The sequence below is a fragment of the Saccopteryx bilineata genome, chromosome 2, assembly GCF_036850765.1.
Source record: "Saccopteryx bilineata isolate mSacBil1 chromosome 2, mSacBil1_pri_phased_curated, whole genome shotgun sequence".
In the NCBI taxonomy this organism is placed as follows: domain Eukaryota; kingdom Metazoa; phylum Chordata; class Mammalia; order Chiroptera; family Emballonuridae; genus Saccopteryx; species Saccopteryx bilineata.
Genome location: NC_089491.1, coordinates 240,309,423 through 240,328,177, shown reverse-complemented (window position 1 = coordinate 240,328,177; position 18,755 = coordinate 240,309,423). Strand labels below are relative to the sequence as shown.

The window sequence follows — 18,755 nt, the reverse complement described above, 5'->3', positions numbered from 1 at the left end:
TATAGCTGGTGGAGATGAGATATTAATTTTTTTTCAAGTTGGAAGACTGGCATTTGAAGGTTTACAATGTACTTCTGTATTTCAGGGTGTGTAGCCTGTCCCTTCATTCTGGAAGCAACATTGTGATGAACCTTTAGTAATGTTAATGATAGTGCACTTACCACTCTCCTAATTTTATGTACATATAATAGTCCCCTTTACCTGCAGTTGTCTCAGTCAACTGTAGTCTGAAAATATTCAATAGAAAATTCCATAAATAAACAACTCATAAGTTTTAACTATGCACTGTCCTGAGCTGTGTGAGGAAACCTCACACCATTTCACTCTGTCCCACCTGGGATCTGAATTATCCCTTTGTCCAGAGTCTCCATGCTGTAGACACCATCCACCCACTAGTCACTACATAGCCACCTTGGTTATCAGACTGTCAGGGTACTGCAATGAATGTGTTCCAAGTAATCCTTCTAGTAAGTAGCATATTGCTATATCACAATCTTTATGTCATTCACCTCACTTCATATCATCACATGGGTATTTATCATCTCACATCATCACAAAAAGAAGGAGTATAGAATTTGATAAAAAACTGTAAATTGAAATTAATATATTTGGAGCCTTGGCTGGGTGGCTCAGTGGATAGAGTGTCATTCTGGCACACAGACGTTGTGGGTTCAATCTCCAGTCAGGACACATAGGAGAAGCCAATAAGTGCACAACTAAATGGAACAACTAAGTAGAACAACAAGTTGATGCCTTTCTCTCTTTCTCTCACTCTCAAAAAACAAGGGAAAAATTTTTGAATTATTTAAATAAAAAAGAAATTAATATGCTTGGTAATAAAATAATCCTGATTTTGTGGTCTCAGACAAGTTATTTAACCTTTCTATTGGAACTACATCTATAAAGTGGGGATGATTATATCTACTTTTTACCTCTGTCTCATTGATCAAATATTATGAAGTATGCAAAAAATATCTAGCACAGTGCAGATTCTGGCACTAGTTGTCAGAATAGCATTAATAGTAAGAGAACCCTTTAGAATCTACACAGCAGGTTGACCCACAAGCAGTGCTTGCTCTCAGTTGTTTCACTGAAACCTCACTGAACCATGAGCATGCACTGGGGAGGTACCACCACCTGCACCGCTCTACACCCTCTATTCCTTGTATTGCTTGTTAGCTGAGGCAACAGTGAACCAAAAAGGAAGTTGCCTTAGCCAAGTCTGGTTGGTCGGTCTCTCCAACCCTCTAGCCTGGCCCAGCCTTTGTGGTCTGGCCTGGTTCTCACATATATTTCAACAAATTTTCACAGTATTAGTAGGACATTTTTTTGTTATTATCTACTTTTGACAAATAAGTAAACTCGGGCTCTGAAAGAATAAGTGCCTTGGCCAACATCCCCCTACTAATAAGTAGCAGGGCTAAGATGATTTTATTTCAGGTGGCCAAAAGCATGTAAATAACAAGACAACAGTGGAAGGTTAGGAGGCTATAGCATTTGTAGTCCAGGCGAGAAGTAGGTAGGGCCACTGCTAGAATGGAATGGACAAAGAAGGACAGAAACAAGGGTAATGAAAGAGTAAAGTTGACACCGTGCCTAACAAAATGCGCATGCATCTTTGATTCCATCTTCCACAGCCAAATAGCTTTGGTTACATTGATTTTTCATAGCACCTGCCTTCAAAGAGCTAAAAATCTTAAGGGAGATGAGAGAGATCTCAAAAAGTACAGAAAGCCAAAGTTGCTGCCACACTTAGATAACCTAGATTCCAAGGTTAATTCTGCCATTAAGTAGGTATTTGACCCAGAGCAACTCACAGAACTTCACTGGATCAGATTTTCTTCACTGATCACTCATTTATTCACATATTTAATAAATATTTTTCAGTTGTTTTCTAGGTACTGAGCACTGTGATAGATTAAGAAATACAGAAGTCCCTGAACCCAAGGAGATGAGGGGTAATTTTATAGCAGATTCCTCTTTTTCCTTCCCTGACCAGTCAATCGCCAACTTCCAACTGTTTTACTTCATAGCACAGCCTGAACCCACTCACCTCTCAGCGCCTCTCCACTACCATTCTGGGCAAAGCCACAGCTCATAAGAACCCAGGTGTGACCGACTCCATCATCCAAACAGAAGCTTATTGAGTTGAGAGAGGACTCACCTGTTGTTAGCCATCCTTCCTTGGAGCCTGACCTGTGAGAGGAGTGAGACCGAGTAGTCTGGACAACAGACATTGTGTGTGCAAAGGCAAGGAGGCCAAGAGCCTTAGGAAGGACAGTCTGTGATGATTAAACATAATATTTGCATTCCAAAGAAACCACAGATTATTAAAAATCACATTATGCACATAATTGTTTCAAAGAGAGGGGAAATTAGAAGCCAAAAGGTTTAAATATCACAATAACAGAGTTATGTTTCCTGCAGGAATTTTAATAATAAACATGTTTTTTAATAGCTATAAGTATTTAGCCATAAAACCAGTGCATCATTAAGTAAATCCAGTCTTTGATGATTCTGGCTTTTCTGTGCTGGTTTGTTGTTGTTGTTGTTTTTGCAAGAAAAACAGAATACAAACCTTTCAAATAAAACAGCAGTATTGCACATCACCCCCCCCCCCTTTACAAATCCAGCTCACAGCAGATAAAGAAACTGGCCTCCATTTCCTGGTCTATAAAATGACCTATAAAATTAGGATAATAATGAAGGACCCACTTCAAGGAGTTATAAATAGGATCACATCAGTTAATATTAGTAATGTGCTCAAAGCAGAGTCCAGTACACCACATGTGCTATGTAAGTGGAGCTAAATTAATTTCTAGATAAACAAATCATGTTAAATCTAGTTATGGCTAAAAAAAAATACTTGATTGTGAGAAGATGGCAGCAGAATAGATGAACGTTACACTCACCTCCTCTCAGGACCAAACTGGAATCACAACTGAAATACAAGGCGATCAGCCTGAATAACCAACTGATAATTAGCTGAAGAGAAGTTTCATAACGAAGGATTTACAGAAGACTGTTCCAAACAGGTTGCCCAGTGCCAGTCACAGACAGCACCTTACATTGGCTTGTATCAGGCTCTCTTCCAAAAGGCCAGAACCAACACACCCAGTTGTAAAGTATTTTTCCCCGCCGAGAAGGAAGGAAGGGGCCAGAGCCACCAAGTGTGGAATAACAAAAGGCTTTATTGAGTACAGAGCGCACATCCCGCCCCACGAAGTTCCCTAGCCCTGAGGAAAGATGGAGGCCAGGGCCAGGGAAGTCACACGGAGTGACCCGTGTGAGGGATATTTAAAGGGGTCCTCTAGGGACGTCAGGCTAATATGATGTAGTGAAATCACACTGGCGGGCAGATGGTCACTTTTTTCCAAACGGTTCCTGTGAAGCCTCCTTTGGCGCGTTTGGTTGTAGGTGGTCCTAGCCAAAGTTCACGGGCCTGGGTTCCCCACGTGACCATCCCCCATTATTCACCAACCTTACACCAGTAATCAGCTTCAGACAACATAAGAGCAGGATCCAGTTAGCTTCACAAACAACATATCCAAAGGGAAGCTGTGCTAGCACCAGATCCTGCTGAGGCAAATTCTGCTCCATGTAGTCAGCACCGGCACAGCAGCCTATACATTTTGGTTAGCGTTGGTCCCCATAGCCAGCCTGAGGGTTGGCCCTACACACAAACAAGCCAACAGCAATCAAAACTCAATTAAACAGGAGGCCCACATAACCCACACAAGGGACATTCCTGGAGCTCCCAATTCAGGTGATCAAAGAGACTGTACCACTGGGTCTCATAGAATACCTATTGCATAAGAACACCATATCAAGACTGGGATCATAACAGATCTACTTAATGTATAAAAACAAACAGAAAGAGATAGCCAAAATGGGGAGGCAAAGAAACATGCCCCAAATAAAGGAACAGGACAAATCTCCAGAAAAAGAGCTAAATGAAATGGAGGCTAGCAATTTACCCAATACAGAGTTCAAAAGAATGGTTATAAAGATTCTAAAGGAACTTAGTAAGAACTATAAAAAACTTAAGTGAAAACTACAGCAGCATAAAAAAAGAACATAAAACCCATAAAAAAAAGAACCAGTCAGAAATAAAGAACACATATTCTGAAATGAAGAATACACTAGAAGGAATCAACAGTAGGTTGGATGAAGCAGAGATTCGAATCAGTGATTTGGAAGACAAGGTAACAAAACACACCCAATCAGAACAGCATAAAGAATTTAGAAAAATGAGAATAGTTTAAGGGACCTTTGGGACAACATGAAGCATATGAACATCCACATCATAGGGTTACCAGAACAAGAAGAAAGCAAGCAAGAGATTGAGAACATACTTGAGAAATAATGACTAAATAGTTTCCTAATCTGGTGAAGGAAAACAACATACAAGTCCAGGAAATGCAGAGTCCCAAACAAAATGGACCCAAAGAGGCCCATACCAAGACACCTCATAATTAAAATGGTAAATGTTCAAGACAAAGAGAAAATCTTAAAAGCAGCAAGGGAAGAGCAGTTAGTTGCTTATAAGGGAGCTCCCATAAGGCTTTCAGAAGATTTCTCAACAGAAACATTTCAGGCCAGAAGGGATTGGCATACTGAAATATTCAAAATGATGAAAAGCAAGGACCTATAACCAAGACTACTTTACCCAGTGAAGCTGTCATTTTAAAGTGAAGGAGAAATAAAGAGCTTCCCAGACAAAAAAAAGCTAAAGCAGTTTGTTACCACCAAACCAGTGTTACAAAAAACGTTAAAGGGTCTTCTTTAAGAAGAAGAAGGAGCCCTGGCCGGTTGGCTCAGCGGTAGAGCGTCGGCCTAGCGTGCGGAGGACCCGGGTTCGATTCCCGGCCAGGGCACACAGGAGAAGCGCCCATTTGCTTCTCCACCCCTCCGCAGCGCTTTCCTCTCTGTCTCTCTCTTCCCCTCCCGCAGCCAACGCTCCATTGGAGCAAAGATGGCCCAGGCGCTGGGGATGGCTCTGTGGCCTCTGCCTCAGGTGCTAGAGTGGCTCTGGTCGCAACTTGGCGACGCCCAGGATGGGCAGAGCATCGCCCTCTGGTGGGCAGAGCATCGCCCCTGGTGGGCGTGCCGGGTGGATCCCGGTCGGCGCATGCGGGAGTCTGACTGTCTCTCCCTGTTTCCAGCTTCAGAAAAATGAAAGAAAAAAAAAAAAAAAGAAGAAGAAGGAAAAAAAATCATAGGAATACAGTTAAAAGAATAAAATAACAATAAACATGTACCTATCAATAATCACTCTTAAATGTAAATGGCTTAAATTCTCCAATCCAAAGACATAGGGTAGCATAATGGATGAGAAAGCAAAACCCAAATATATGTTGTCTACAAAAGACCCACCTTGGAATGAAAGATACACACAGATTAAAAGTATAGAGGTGGAAAAGATATATCGGGCAAGTGGAAATGAAAAAAAACTGGAGTGGTAATACTAATATCTATCAAACTAGACTATAAAATAAAGGCTCTAGTAAGAGACAAAGGACACTAAATTATGATAAGAGAGCATAACCCTTGTAAACATTTATGCACCCAACATAAGAGCACCTAAATATATAAAGCAAATCTTGATGGACATAAAAGGAGAGAATGACAATAAGACAGTCAGTAGGGGATTTTAACATCCCATTGATCTCAATGCACTAATGTTCTAGACAGAAAATCAACTAGGAAATATCAGCCTTAAATGACACATTAGAGTAGATGGATTTAATTGATATCTTCATAGCATTTTACCCCAAAGCAGCAGAATATATATTCTTTTTTTAAAGAGAAAAGTATTTATTGCAATATAAAATGCACTTATAAAATGTCCACAGGTGACATAATTCTTCAATGCTTTATAAATCTATTGGGAGTACTTTATTTACATTCTGTTGTTATGATGAGTTATACTCAATAACAAACACAGCACTGATTTTCAATAAAATAATAATTAGTTTAAGACTATATAATCACATCTCTATTCTGAAATGTTCATTTGCTTTCAAGTAGTATAGTGGAATCAGAAAAACATTCACTACTAAATTATTTTATACCTTTATGACAAGTTAACAATCTTCCTGAATAAAAATAACAGCTTCAAGATTATCAATACAGAAATTTACGTGTATGTTGTGTCTACCTGTGCACCTATGGAATAACTTAAAGTATATCTTTATTTTTTTTTCTTCTTTTTCCAAGTGAGAAGAGGCAAGATAGAGAGACAGACTGTTTCATGTACCCTGACCGGGATCCACATGGTGGCCCCCACCTGGGGCCAATGCTCTGCCCATCTGGGGCCATGCTCATAACCAAACTATTTTTAGTGCCTGAAGCAGAGGCTCCACAGAGCCATACTCAGCACCCAGAGCCCATGTGCTGTAACCAATGGAGCCATGGCTGCAGGAGAGGGAGGCATGGAGAAGCAGATGGTTGTTTCTCCTTTGTGCCCTTACCAAAATTAAACCCAGGATATTCACACACCAGACTGATGCTCTATCACTGAGCCAACCAGCCAGTGCCTAAAGTATATTTCTAGCAAACAAGCACAATATTACTGTTGACTATTTTGCATGTTTAAACATTATAGTCTCATTATTTTTAAATTTTAAAAACCACACAAATACTCTTAATTCTAGAAAAAAATCTGTCAACCTCTATTTATTCTAATATGTTTTACTTGAACACACATTGAGTTTCTGAAAGGTGCATATATAGTACCATAGGTAATAAACTATAAAAGTGAGTGTTTCATATTTTATACTATAAAATGTGCATTTCTGATGTTATTTTATGCAGTAAAAGTTTAGACTTTAAAATTCTGAATTCTGGGTCCCCACAATTCATTTAGAAAACACTTCCAGCCCTGGCCGGTTGGCTCAGTGGTAGAGCATCAGCCTAGCGTGCAGGAGTCCCAGGTTTGATTCCCGGCCAGGGCACACAGGAGAAGCGCCCATCTGCTTCTCCACCCCTCCCCCTCTCCTTCCTCTCTGTCTCTCTCTTCCCCTCCTGCAGCCAAGGCTCCATTGGAGTGAAAGTTGGCCCGGGCGCTGAGGATGGCTCCGTGGCCTCTGCCTCAGGCGCTAGAATGGCCCTGGTTGCAACAGAGCAACACCCCAGATGGGCAGAGCATCGCCCCCTGGTGGGCATGCCGGGTGGATCCCGGTCGGGCGCATTCAGGAGTCTGTCTGACTGCCTCCCCATTTCCAGCTTCAGAAAAATACAAAAAGAAAAAAGAAAAAAAGGAAACACTTCCAAGTGATGGCTCTCTCAGCAGGTTCAACAGATTAAACATGGCAAAGTGTTCCAGCTCCCTCTATTTCAAGTATCACAGAACAATTAGGCTCAAAATCTCTGTATGTTGTAGCTGAAAATGCAAAGTTTTAGGAAAGAGTTAAATATGTTTTGAAATGCACATCATATGTAATCAACAAGTATTTTCTGCTAATTGAGAGAAAAATGAGTTCAAAATTATTTGAGAAAAATTTACTAATAAAGAAAATAATGTAAAATTTACAAAAATCACTAGTCGAGAAGGTGTTTTAAATGTCTAAATATTTTACTTACATGCTACATGGAGTGCTGAAGACCCTTTAATAATAAGAGTCATTTACATAAATTCTTAATATTAGCATAATAAGCATAAGCATTTGAAAACCAATTAAAAGAAAGCTTCAGTATGTGTTTTCATTTTTAAAATATGTCTGAAGTAACACATACATTGAAACAAGATTCTTAAGTGTTTATCTGTGCTAGGCTGATAAGTACAAAGACCTTAAAACAATTTTATTAAATCTGAATATTTGCTCAAAACTGCTAAAGAACACAACTTACCTACATATATATATGGTTTGGGAAGAAAATAAAACTTGATATTTAAAACTTTTTCAATATTATTAACTTTACATATTATTTGCTTTTGAATTATATTAATGTAATATTTAATATTATATTAATAACTAAACATAAATAGTTGTCTTCACACTACTTATAATGCAATGACTTACTTTTGAAATAGAAAGCTTTTGAATCACTAGAAAGAGAATGTACTAAAGCTGTAAAAATGTGTCTTTCACTCTCATGAGAAATCCTGCAACCCAGAAAATATCTTGTACCCGTAAGGTTTCAGAGTGAGCTGATCTAATGCCATTTTAAAAAACCAGAAAGTTCAAATGAAGACTGGGGCAATAAAGCAGTTTCTAGCAGCTGCACGCATGATCCCATTCTGAGAATTACCAGTGCTTCTCCAAGTAAACAACTTTTCACCTCTTCTTAGGTACACTCATTTTTAGCTTAGAAAATCATTTGACCTGGTTCTTAGCATATTCCTTAAGTAGTGTGAATAAGGTCTTTCCCCCTCAAAGAAAAAAACAATTTTGTCTCAGTAATGCATAACAAGAAGTATATCTTACTTTCAGATATTAGACTTTCTGACATTGACCCAACTGTTAAAACTTGAAGAATCATGTGAAAGTGTGTAATCATCACCTGATGAAAACAGTGTGACAAAATTAAACATCACTTTTCCAGCTTTAATTCAAAAATAGGAATCATGAGACTTCTATAACATTAATTTTAAAAACACACAGAAGTGCCCTGGCCAGTTGGCTCAGCAGTAGAGCGTCGACCTGGTGTGCAGGAGTCCCGGGTTCGATTCCCGGCCAGGGCACACAAGAGAGGCGCCCATTTGCTTCTCCACCCCTCCCCCTCTCCTTCCTCTCTGTCTCTCTCTTCCCCTCCCGCAGCGAGGCTCCATTGGAGCAAAGATGGCCCGGGCACTGGGGATGGCTCTGTGGCCTCTGCCTCAGGCGCTAGAATGGCTCTGGTTGCAACAGAGCGATGCCCCAGAGGGGCAAAGCATCGCCCCCTGGTGGGCATGCCGGGTGGATTCCGGTCGGGCGCATGCGGGAGTCTGACTGCCTCCCCGTTTCCAGCTTCAGAAAAATGGGAAAATAAATAAATAAATAAATAAATAAATAAAAATAAAAACACACAGAAGTAAAAAGTGCTATTTTTCAAAAAGTATAATCATTTTATCTTTTTCGCTACTACACATCAACATGGAATGATTTCAGTTCTCCTGTATTAAAAGTTGAAATTGGTTTTTAGGGGAGTTTTGGGGGGAGGTTTGGGGGGATTTAATGAGAGAGAGAGAGAGAGAGAGAGAGAGAGAGAGAGAGAGAGAGACAAACAGACCGAAACGGAGAAAGATGAGAAGCATCAACTTTTTGTTGTTGTTGTGGCACTTTAGTTGTTCACTGATTGCTTTCTGATGCATGCCTTGACTGGGGGGTTGCAACTGAGCCAGAGAGCTTGGACTCAAGCTAGTGACCTTGGGTTCAAACCAACAACCTTTGGGCTCAAGCCAGCAACCATGAGGTCATGTCTGTGATTCCACGCTCAAGTAAGGGCCCCACACTCAAACTGGTGAGCCTGCATTCAAGTCATATAAGCCCACGCTCAAGCTGTTGACCTTGGGGTTTCAAACCTGGGTCCTCAGTGTCCCAGGTCGATGTTTTAGCCACTACACCACCACCTGGTCAGGCTAAAGCCTTTACTTTTTAAAAAATGGTATTGTAATGCTAATTATATTAATCAGTAGTGTTTTCATTTTCAGCTGGACCCTTAATTTATCTTTGAATTCTCCTTTTTTCTTCAGGACCCCTTGGCTTGCAAAATTTTGCTTCTGTGCATACTTCTGCTTAAAGTATACTTAAGCAGGGGTATACTTCTGCCTAAAGGAAGCCTGCAGCCAACTTGTCCCTATTTTCTATCTCAATCTTTCTAATGACATCCATTTGTTCTTGTCTTTCTACAATTTCTAGCAGTGGACTCTTGCAGGTAGAATTCAGTCCATTCTGATACTGCATATGTATCCAGGCATTGACTAAATAATTAAAGTTATGAACTCCAAATAGTCTCCTTCATGGGAATGTTTATATAGAAAGAAATGGTAACATACTGAATCCCTGGGAATCCTCTTGGCAAATATTTTAGTTTTGTATTTGCTGTGTTGGCCAAAATTATAATTTCATATTTTATATCTATTTCCAATTGCACATATTTGAGCTGTTTGTTATTCAGTTTTTCCAAAACCTGAAAAAATTCTTGATAAATATGAAATGTTACTCCTTGCAGTATTTTATGTGCAGTATCCACACCCCTGTCAGTTTGTACATTAATTTTAATCTGTCAAAATTCTTCTTCAGCTGCAGGCAATGGGGCAGAAGGAGATTGTGACAGCAAATATTTTTTATATCCATGTAATGATACATCTTTCTTTTTTTTTTTTTTTTTTTTTTTTTTACTTTTATTAATTTTTAGAGAGGAGAGAGAATGAGAGAGAGAGAGAGAGAGAAGGGGGAGGGAGGAGCAGGAAGCATCAACTCCCATATGTGCCTTGACCAGGCAAGCCCAGGGTTTTGAACCGGCGACCTCAGCATTCCAGGTTGACGCTTTATCCACTGCGCCACCACAGGTCAGGCCATCTTTCTTTACTGTTCCAAATACTTCATCTTTGATGTGACCACCTTCAAGCCTTTTTTTTCAGTGTTGTTCTTGTTACTGCATACGATATTTTTTTATAAACATGAGAATGATCTGAAGACCATGCAATGAATATCTATTCATATCCCTGGTCATTCTGAGAATCTAACCTGAATAATATGTAGCACGGTTGTTTGTCCTTTTATAGGGTAAACCAAAGGAATAATAATCCTTATTCCAAGAATCTAAAGGCTGACTATATGATCCAATCACAAATTTCTCTGTTTATTGATATCCATTCCAGAGATGGAATCACTGATATTAAAAATGGATTGTCATCTAGAAAAATTTCCAATAGATATATTTTAAAATCTGTACTTTTCATTTCTGTAAGGTATTTTTCCCCGCCGAGAAGGAAGGAAGGGGCCAGAGCCACAAAGTGTGGAATAACAAAAGGCTTTATTGAGTACAGAGCGCGCATCCTGCCCGGCAAGGTTCCCTGGCCCCGAGGAAAGATGGAGGCCAGGGAAGTCGCAAAGATTAAACCACGTGGGAGATATTTAAAGGGTCCCTAGGGTGGTCAAGCTAATATGACGTAGTGAAATCTCACTGGCTGGCAGATGGTCACTTTTTTCCAAAGAGTTCCTGTGAAGCTTCTTTTGGAGTGCTTGGTTGTGGGTGGTCCTAGCCAAAGTTCCTGGGCCTGACCTTTGCCATTATCCACCAACCTTACATTCTGACCTTTTGTGTTAAATAGAAAAGGGGCACCATTTATTCATCTGGCTACTTCCTGCTGATTAGGGGTGTCATGGGGAGGGGGAGATTGAAAGGTGGTGGCTTTGAGGGGTGTCAGGAGGAACATCTGTGTGGCCGTGAGTTGAGAAACTTCACGGATGCGGTCCTGTAAGGATTAAAAGAAGAGGAATAATAGGAGGGGGTTGTAGGGTCCAGCCTTTTCGTGAGCTGGAGATGGATGGAGTCCAGTGGTTCCAACTGCCAGTGGTCCTGTAAGGATGCAAGCTTGAGGCAAAACTGCATGTCAGGAGTGGCGTAAAAAGGGGAAAGTTAGGGGTCCCATCCATTCCCATAACTGAGACCTGTGAGGAAATTAGAGGTTCAGAGTGTGATGGCAAAACAGAGAAGGTAGCCCCCATATCCACAAGAAATGAGATGGACATACCCCCTCATTGCAGCATAGACTGGGTTCTCCGAGTCCAGGCCGTGTCCTAGAAGTTCGAGTGATGCACCCACCTGGCTGGATTGGCTTCCCATTCAGGTGGCTTGTCCTCCTCGTAGAGGCACTGAGGAAAAGCCTGTTGCCCAAAGGGGCAATCACTCCGCCAGTGACTGGGCTGTTTGTAGTCAGGGCAGGGCTCAGTGGGCAGCCGCCAGCAGGGGCCCTGCCAGGACCAGTGGTCCTGCTTGCCATACTTAAAGCAAGCTGCTGGTGGATTTCTCTTTGTGGCTTGGATTTGGGTCGGGCACTTTCTGTGCCTTGCCTCTGTTGTTCTACTGGCCTCAGGGTTGTCACATGACCTGGGGTTTGGAGTGTTACCTTCTGCTGCATGCGGGCCTGGTGAACAGCCTTGGCCTGTTTCTACTAGTTGGGACCATTAAAAACTTTAAATGCCATGTTCACAGGTTCCGGATAGGGGTTTGGGGAGGGTTTGAGAATAAGAGGAGGAAGGCTCATGCAGAGCCCGGCACCCAGATCCCTCAGGAAACGCTGGAGCCAAAGGCAGGACAGGGCCAGAACTTCCTGTAAGAAAATTGGGGTTGGATGTCCTCAAAACCAGTGTAAGAGCCAATGCCAGGCTGAGAAAGGCCTGATGGAGGAGGGACTTAAGAACATAGTGGAGAAGGGAGGGGCCCCTGGCCAGCAAGGGAGGAGAAAGAGAGTGGTAGTGATGAATAAGAAACAGGATTTTGCAAAGGGAGGGAGGGGGCTCTCAGAGGGAAGAGACCCGAGCACAAAAGAGGTCCGCAGAGGACCAGAGAAGTCCCAAGAGATAGGCGCCCCCGGGGGTCAGACAGGAGGGAGAGAGAGTTGGGAGTCCATGGGGAAGGAAAGATCAGGAGTGGATGTTTTAGATGATGTTTCTCTGGCCAGAAAAAGGCCTGCGCGGTGGAACAGGCAGCACAGAGATTAAGAACAGGCATGAGAATAATTAGAAGCCATGTATGTAAGAGATCTCCAATCAGTACCCAGCTTTTTTGATGATAGTTAAATTGGTGAGGGTGTTAACACCGAAAGTCTCTTCAGGAGGCTAATTCAGTGGGTCTGTGGCCTGGCCACAGTGGAGAAGAGCAGTTTCTTCTTCTTTAAGGAGGGAGATTCCTGTGCCCCCACAGCCACCCTTAGTCCTCAGAGTGGTCAGATTTGAGCATTAGTATCCTAAAATTCAAGGTTTGGCCATGGGTGGAAAAGGTAAAGTGGATGTGCTCCGGACGTCTCCATAAGCACACTCACTCGAAATGGAAAAAACTTCCCTGATATAGCTACGGTTTCGGACAGGGAGTCTTGGCGGAAAGAACTGAGGGGAAGGTGGAGGCAGGGGACTTATTGCACCGTGCGCCGAAGTGGGTGGAAGGTCAGAGATCCTGGTTCTTTCTCAGAGGGGAAGGAAAGAGGAGAGGTCCTTGCGGACTTCAAACTCCTCCCGGATTTTGGCACCAAAATGTAAGGTATTTTTCCCCCGCCAAGAAGGAAGGAAGGGGCCAGAGCCACAAAGTGTAGAATAACAAAAGGCTTTATTGAGTACAGAGCACGCATCCTGCCCGGCAAGGTTCCCTGGCCCTGAGGAAAGATGGAGGCCAAGGAAGTCGCAAGGATTAAACCACGTGGGAGATATTTACAGGGTCCCTAGGGTGGTCAAGCTAATATGACGTAGTGAAATCTCACTGGCTGGCAGACGGTCGCTTTTTTCCAAAGGGTTCCTGTGAAGCTTCTTTTGGAGTGCTTGGTTGTGGGCGGTCCTAGCCAAAGTTCCCGGGCCTGACCTTTCCCATTATTCACCGACCTTACAATTTCTTGCTCTGGAAAAGATATCTTTAACATCTTCACCTGCTTGGATGCCAGTCTGGTGGGACAGGGCAGCAGCCATGGGCTCCAGGGTCTGGAACTGAGTACAATGAGCAGCCCCAGCTGGTGACTCCAGAAAGTGGCCTGTGTTCTTTTCAAGGGCACATGGAACATTTTGTAGGATAGACCATGTGTCAAGACACAGAATGAGTCTCAATAAGCTTTAAAAGATCAAAATCACATCAAACACCTTTTTAATAATGGCATGAGACTAGAAATCAATCACAAGAAAAAGACTAAAAAACACACAAAGACTAAATAACACATTACTAAATAATGAATAGGATAACACTAAGATCAAGGAAGAAATCAAAAGATACCTTGGAACAAATAAAAATGAGAATACAATAACCCAAAATCTATGGGACACAGTGAAAGCAGCCCTCGGAGGGAAATTCATAATATTATAGGCCTACCTCATGAAACAAAAATATCTCAAGTAAACAATGTAACTTTATACATAAAGAAATTTGAAGAAGAAAAAAAAAAACAAGTAAAGCCCAAAGTGAGTAGAAGAAAAGAAATAATAAATATTGGAGCAGAAATAAATAAAATAGAGTCTAAAAAAAAACAGTACAAAAGATTAATGCAACCAAGAGCTGGTTCTTTGAAAAGATAAAAAGATTGACAAATCTTTGACCAGATTTATCAAGAAAAAAAGAGAGAGGACCCAAATAAATAAAATCAGAAATGAAAAAGGAGAAGTATAAACAGGCACCAAAGAAATACAAAGGATTATAAGAAAATATTACAGACAACTATATGCCAACAAATTGCACAATCTGGAAGAAATGAATAAATTCCTAGAAACATACAATCTTCCAAAACTGAATCAGGAAGAATCAGAATCTGAATAAACAGATTACAGCCAGTGAAATTGAAGCAGTCATCAAAAAACTAACAAACAAAAGTCCTGGACCAGATGACAGGAGAATTTTACCAAACCTTCAAAGAAGAACTGACACATATCCTTCTCAAACTATCCAAAAAAGTTTAAGAGGAGGGAAGACTCCCAAGCTTATTTTACGAGGTCAGCCTTATCCTAATTCCAAAACCAGATAAAGACTCTGCAAAGAAAGAAAATTATAGGCTAATATCCCTGGTGAATAAAATGCTACAATCCTCAACAAAATATTACCAAATAGGATCCTTCAATACATTAAAAGGATTATATACACTGCCCTGTCTGGGTAGTTCAGTTGGTTAGAACATTGACCCAGTACATCAAGGTTGTGAGTTCAATCACCGGTCAGGGTCCATACAATGAATGCATAAGTGGAACAACAAACCAATGGTACTTTTTTTTTTCTTTCTCTCCTTCCCTTCCCCTCTCTCTCTAAAATCAATAAATTTTTTTTTAAAAATTTAAGTAGGTCAGATAGAGATTCCTTCCAGAGATAAAGTCTATTAGAGCACATGTGCATATTTCTGAATAAATATGTCCTGTGCATATGTACATATGCATAAATATGTAACTCCTAATTCTTAAAAAACAGAGTCTGAATCATAGGCAAAAACAAGAAATTCATTAATTGTGCCCTACTTCTCTCTATAATAACACACAAGAGGTTGCAAACCTCAAATTGGGTCCAGTCCCAGAATTTGGTCAGTAAATTGAAAACAATAAGAACATAAAGTGACTGAGATTCTCCATCTGCAGAAATAAACCACTCAGGAGACTGCTGTAAATGTGCTGTTGATAGGACTAAGGCTTCTCCCCATTTTCCGTCAAGAAGAACTTGATGCCTTACAAATTCAATTAAGTACTAAGATTTTCCCCCAAGTCCAATCAGTGACCCCAGGGTGTCTCCCCAGGAACACATGTTGGAATGTGGTTTATGGTAACCTACTCAGTTGAACTGCAATGAATCTGATGTAATGTTGTGTTGTCATAACAGTGAGTGGTGGTCTGCAGGAGTCTGGACACTGAAAGGCAAACAGTGAGACTCTTGCGGAGTCTCCAGCACTGCCCAGGCTCTGGGTCTTGAGCATCAGTCCTGCACTGTTGAAGCATCCTTTAAGACAACTGGAAATCTTGGGTCTAATCCCAAGGACTCCAAGAAAAATCTTATCTGTCCGTTGGTGTCCTTGGTGGAGGATCTACCAAGGGTGAGTGTTCTCACTCAGCTCTCTAACCAGAGCCTCACCCACTGTAAACAAGTTAGTAAATTCAATCAGTAAAGACCCAATTCTGCACAAGCTGCCTGGGTGTAAACCCTGGGTGTGGCCTTTACCAGCTGAAAAACACCAAACAACTCACAGAGTATCTAGCAGTCTCAGTCCCTCACTGACAAGGAGATAACCTGCTTCGTGGGTTCTTGGGATGGGAGAGATTAAAATAGAATAATCCAGGGGAAAAAATGCTTTTTATTTTGTGCCCAATAAATGCTAGCAATGTTTGTTATTGTTGGTCTGGTTAAACCCTGATTTATCACTATTATCTTGTTTGAATACCTCTGGGTAAACCACTGAAAGCAAATTTAGATTTGAAAAGCTAACCGAGTACCTGAATCTCGAGTGAATCCATTTAAGTTCAGTTCTCCTGCCTAACAGAATATCTCTTCTTTGTAACTGTTAGCAGCAACACTAATGTTAAAATGATCACGTATGCTCAGAGATGAATGTTAACTTTTAATAAGTACATTACTTTATACAATAAAATATTTAATGTTATAGAACTACTGCCTCTCAGGGACTCAGCCTCAATGTTTTCCTATAGTGAAACCATTTAACAGCAAATGTTAGAGCCGGTTTGGACCTAAGAGGTAAACTCTTTCTCCAACTTTTTAAGTTTACAGTTGAGAAGACTATGAAGAGAAGGAAACAGCTTTCTTCTCTTTTCTCATTCATGGTCAGATGCTCATTGCACTGTGCCCTTTAAGTTTGTGAGTCCCTGACAACACAGCTGAACTGTGGAGAGAACTCCTGGCCATGGACTTGAATGCAGAAGCCTCAAGCTTGCACCTACTTCGTGTGAGAGATCCTGGGCAAGGCTTGAACTTCTCCCTGGGCCTCCAGCCTCATTCTTGTCAACAGAAAGTAGAGCGATCCTGGCTCTTTCTCCTTCTCCAGGTTGTCGGGAAGGTGGGATAAAATGAAACACGACAGAGCTTTGTGAACTCCGAAGTACCACTTGAACAGAGGCATTGTTTTGGTGTGGACACACAGCAATCTTTTCCAAGTTAGTTCTAATAACTAACTTAAAAGAGAGGTAGTAAGGTAAATGAATTAGATTAGTGATGGGAGCAGGGAGAATGAAAATAAGGGACAGATACAACGGCCTCCAGGGTCTCTGTAAGGAAGATTTCTGAAGGAACAAGGAACTGACTCATTTTGTCTAACTTCCCCTACCGTCGGTGCCCCCAACCACTCTTAACGCGTCCAGAGAGGAGAGCTGAGAATGAAGGCTAAAGCTTCGCTTAGAAAAACAGGTGATAAATCATAAAGTAATCGAATCTGTTGCAAAGAATGGGAAACACATGGCAGGTCATTCTAATTAACTGGTCGACGTGTTGCGCTGGGCTGGGTTGGTGTTGCCAGTGTTTTATATCTGACTTGTCCCAGGCCACTCTCTCACCATGGCAACTCAAGTTTACCGGAAAGGAGAAAAGTCTGCCTTTGAGAGAGTTAAAGGAGTTTGATTTCGTTCAGCTCGCTTCTATTAATTTTTTAAAAGCAGCAGGAGCAGCAGCCAAATATTTCCCTCTCTGTGAACATCCTTTGGGAGATATTCTCTCTCTGCCCCCCTTCTTATACACCTCATTCTTTCTCTCCTCCACTCCCCCACCCTCCCTCTTCACCTCCCTGAAAACACCTTTTCTGTGTATCTGTTTCTCACTAACTGAAGAAAGGGAGAGAAAGAGCAAGAGAGCTAAGCCCACACATGCTCTCTGCAAATATCTGGATCTGTAAGCACCAGGAGGGTGGGGCCTGGCAGCCTGTCTGTTATACCCGACAGGAGCTTAGTAACAGTTTTTCAATGAATGAATGAGGCCCACCCTTCATTTGCCATGGCCTGCGGATTTCTATAGGAGAGCCCTATGTCAGGGAGGCGGAGGAGATGTAACCCTTCTGGCCCGAGGTTCTGAAGACCCAGGTCTCGGTCAGCCTCGCCCCTACTATGCTGTGTGGGCATTGAGATAGCCACTCAGATCTTTGCTCTGAGCTTTATTTTCTTTCTCTGAAAACAGGGGTATCAAGCAAGAAATCCTTCAAGGCCTCTTCATAGTTCTGTGCTCCTTGGGGTATTTTACTGAAGAACCCCCAGAGAAATAGCCATCCCTTTGTGGGTGAAGGCTGGGTCACTGCGGTTTGTCTCTTCTGTCTTCAGAAACAGGCCAAGAAGGAAAGGCAGAGCGCCCACTCTGCGTGTCCTCTGTACTCATGTTTCTATCGACAAAGCTGGGCAAGTCTGGCTGGAGAAGGGTTAACTGCGAATAATTTGAGGGCCAGATCCCAGCCTGACTGCCCCCATCTGGGCTGGCGGCCCTACTAATTCATTTCCTGTCGTATTTACATGACTCTTCATCTTACTCAGTCAGCTCTTAGAGGCAAAACTGTGCACTGTCGGAGACAAGAGATTAAAGAGGCCACCCAGGCCTTTCCCCACCTCTAGGGAGGGCCTCGCCTAAATCACCCCAGTGAAATGACTAGAGGCTGTGCCTGATCGTCTTCAGACCCTGGTCCTGCGTCATGCTGTCTGCAGAAACTACAGTATGACAAGGGTTCTCAGTGATACACAGCAGGAAGCTGTTCAGGTAAGAAAGCTGGGTTATACCTACAATTCTGAAAACTCACTGATTCGCAGAGACGACCTTTGGCCTTGGACTCTTCTTCTGGGCAGTGGCAGCTTCACAGATGGAGCAATGGGACAGGAATTGGTGAACTGGTCAATGTCAAGTCCTTTCGTGGGCATGCCTTCCACTGCAGCTAGCAGCTGAGCTATCGTGGTCAGGGTCGCCAGGCCACAGCTGCACCCAATGGCTGGACATCAACCTGGACTCTGTGCTCTCAGGGTCCTGAGTTGAATGGAGGGGACTTTTCCCTTACCTGGCCTATGTCCATCTATGAACTCAAAACTTAGGGGTGATTGCTTAAAGCAAGCCAACTGAATGTTTAAAGAGCTAATAAATAAATAAATAGATAGATACTCTCTGGAGCCGAACTGCAG

The 18,755-nt window shown here is 42.0% G+C and overlaps 1 pseudogene; it reads right to left on the bottom strand.

Moving 5' to 3' along the window:
• Positions 1-9,608: 9,608 nt before the first annotated feature.
• LOC136322455 (twinfilin-1-like) lies at positions 9,609-13,607 on the bottom strand (annotated as a pseudogene).
• Between the last annotated feature and the right edge of the window lie 5,148 nt (positions 13,608-18,755).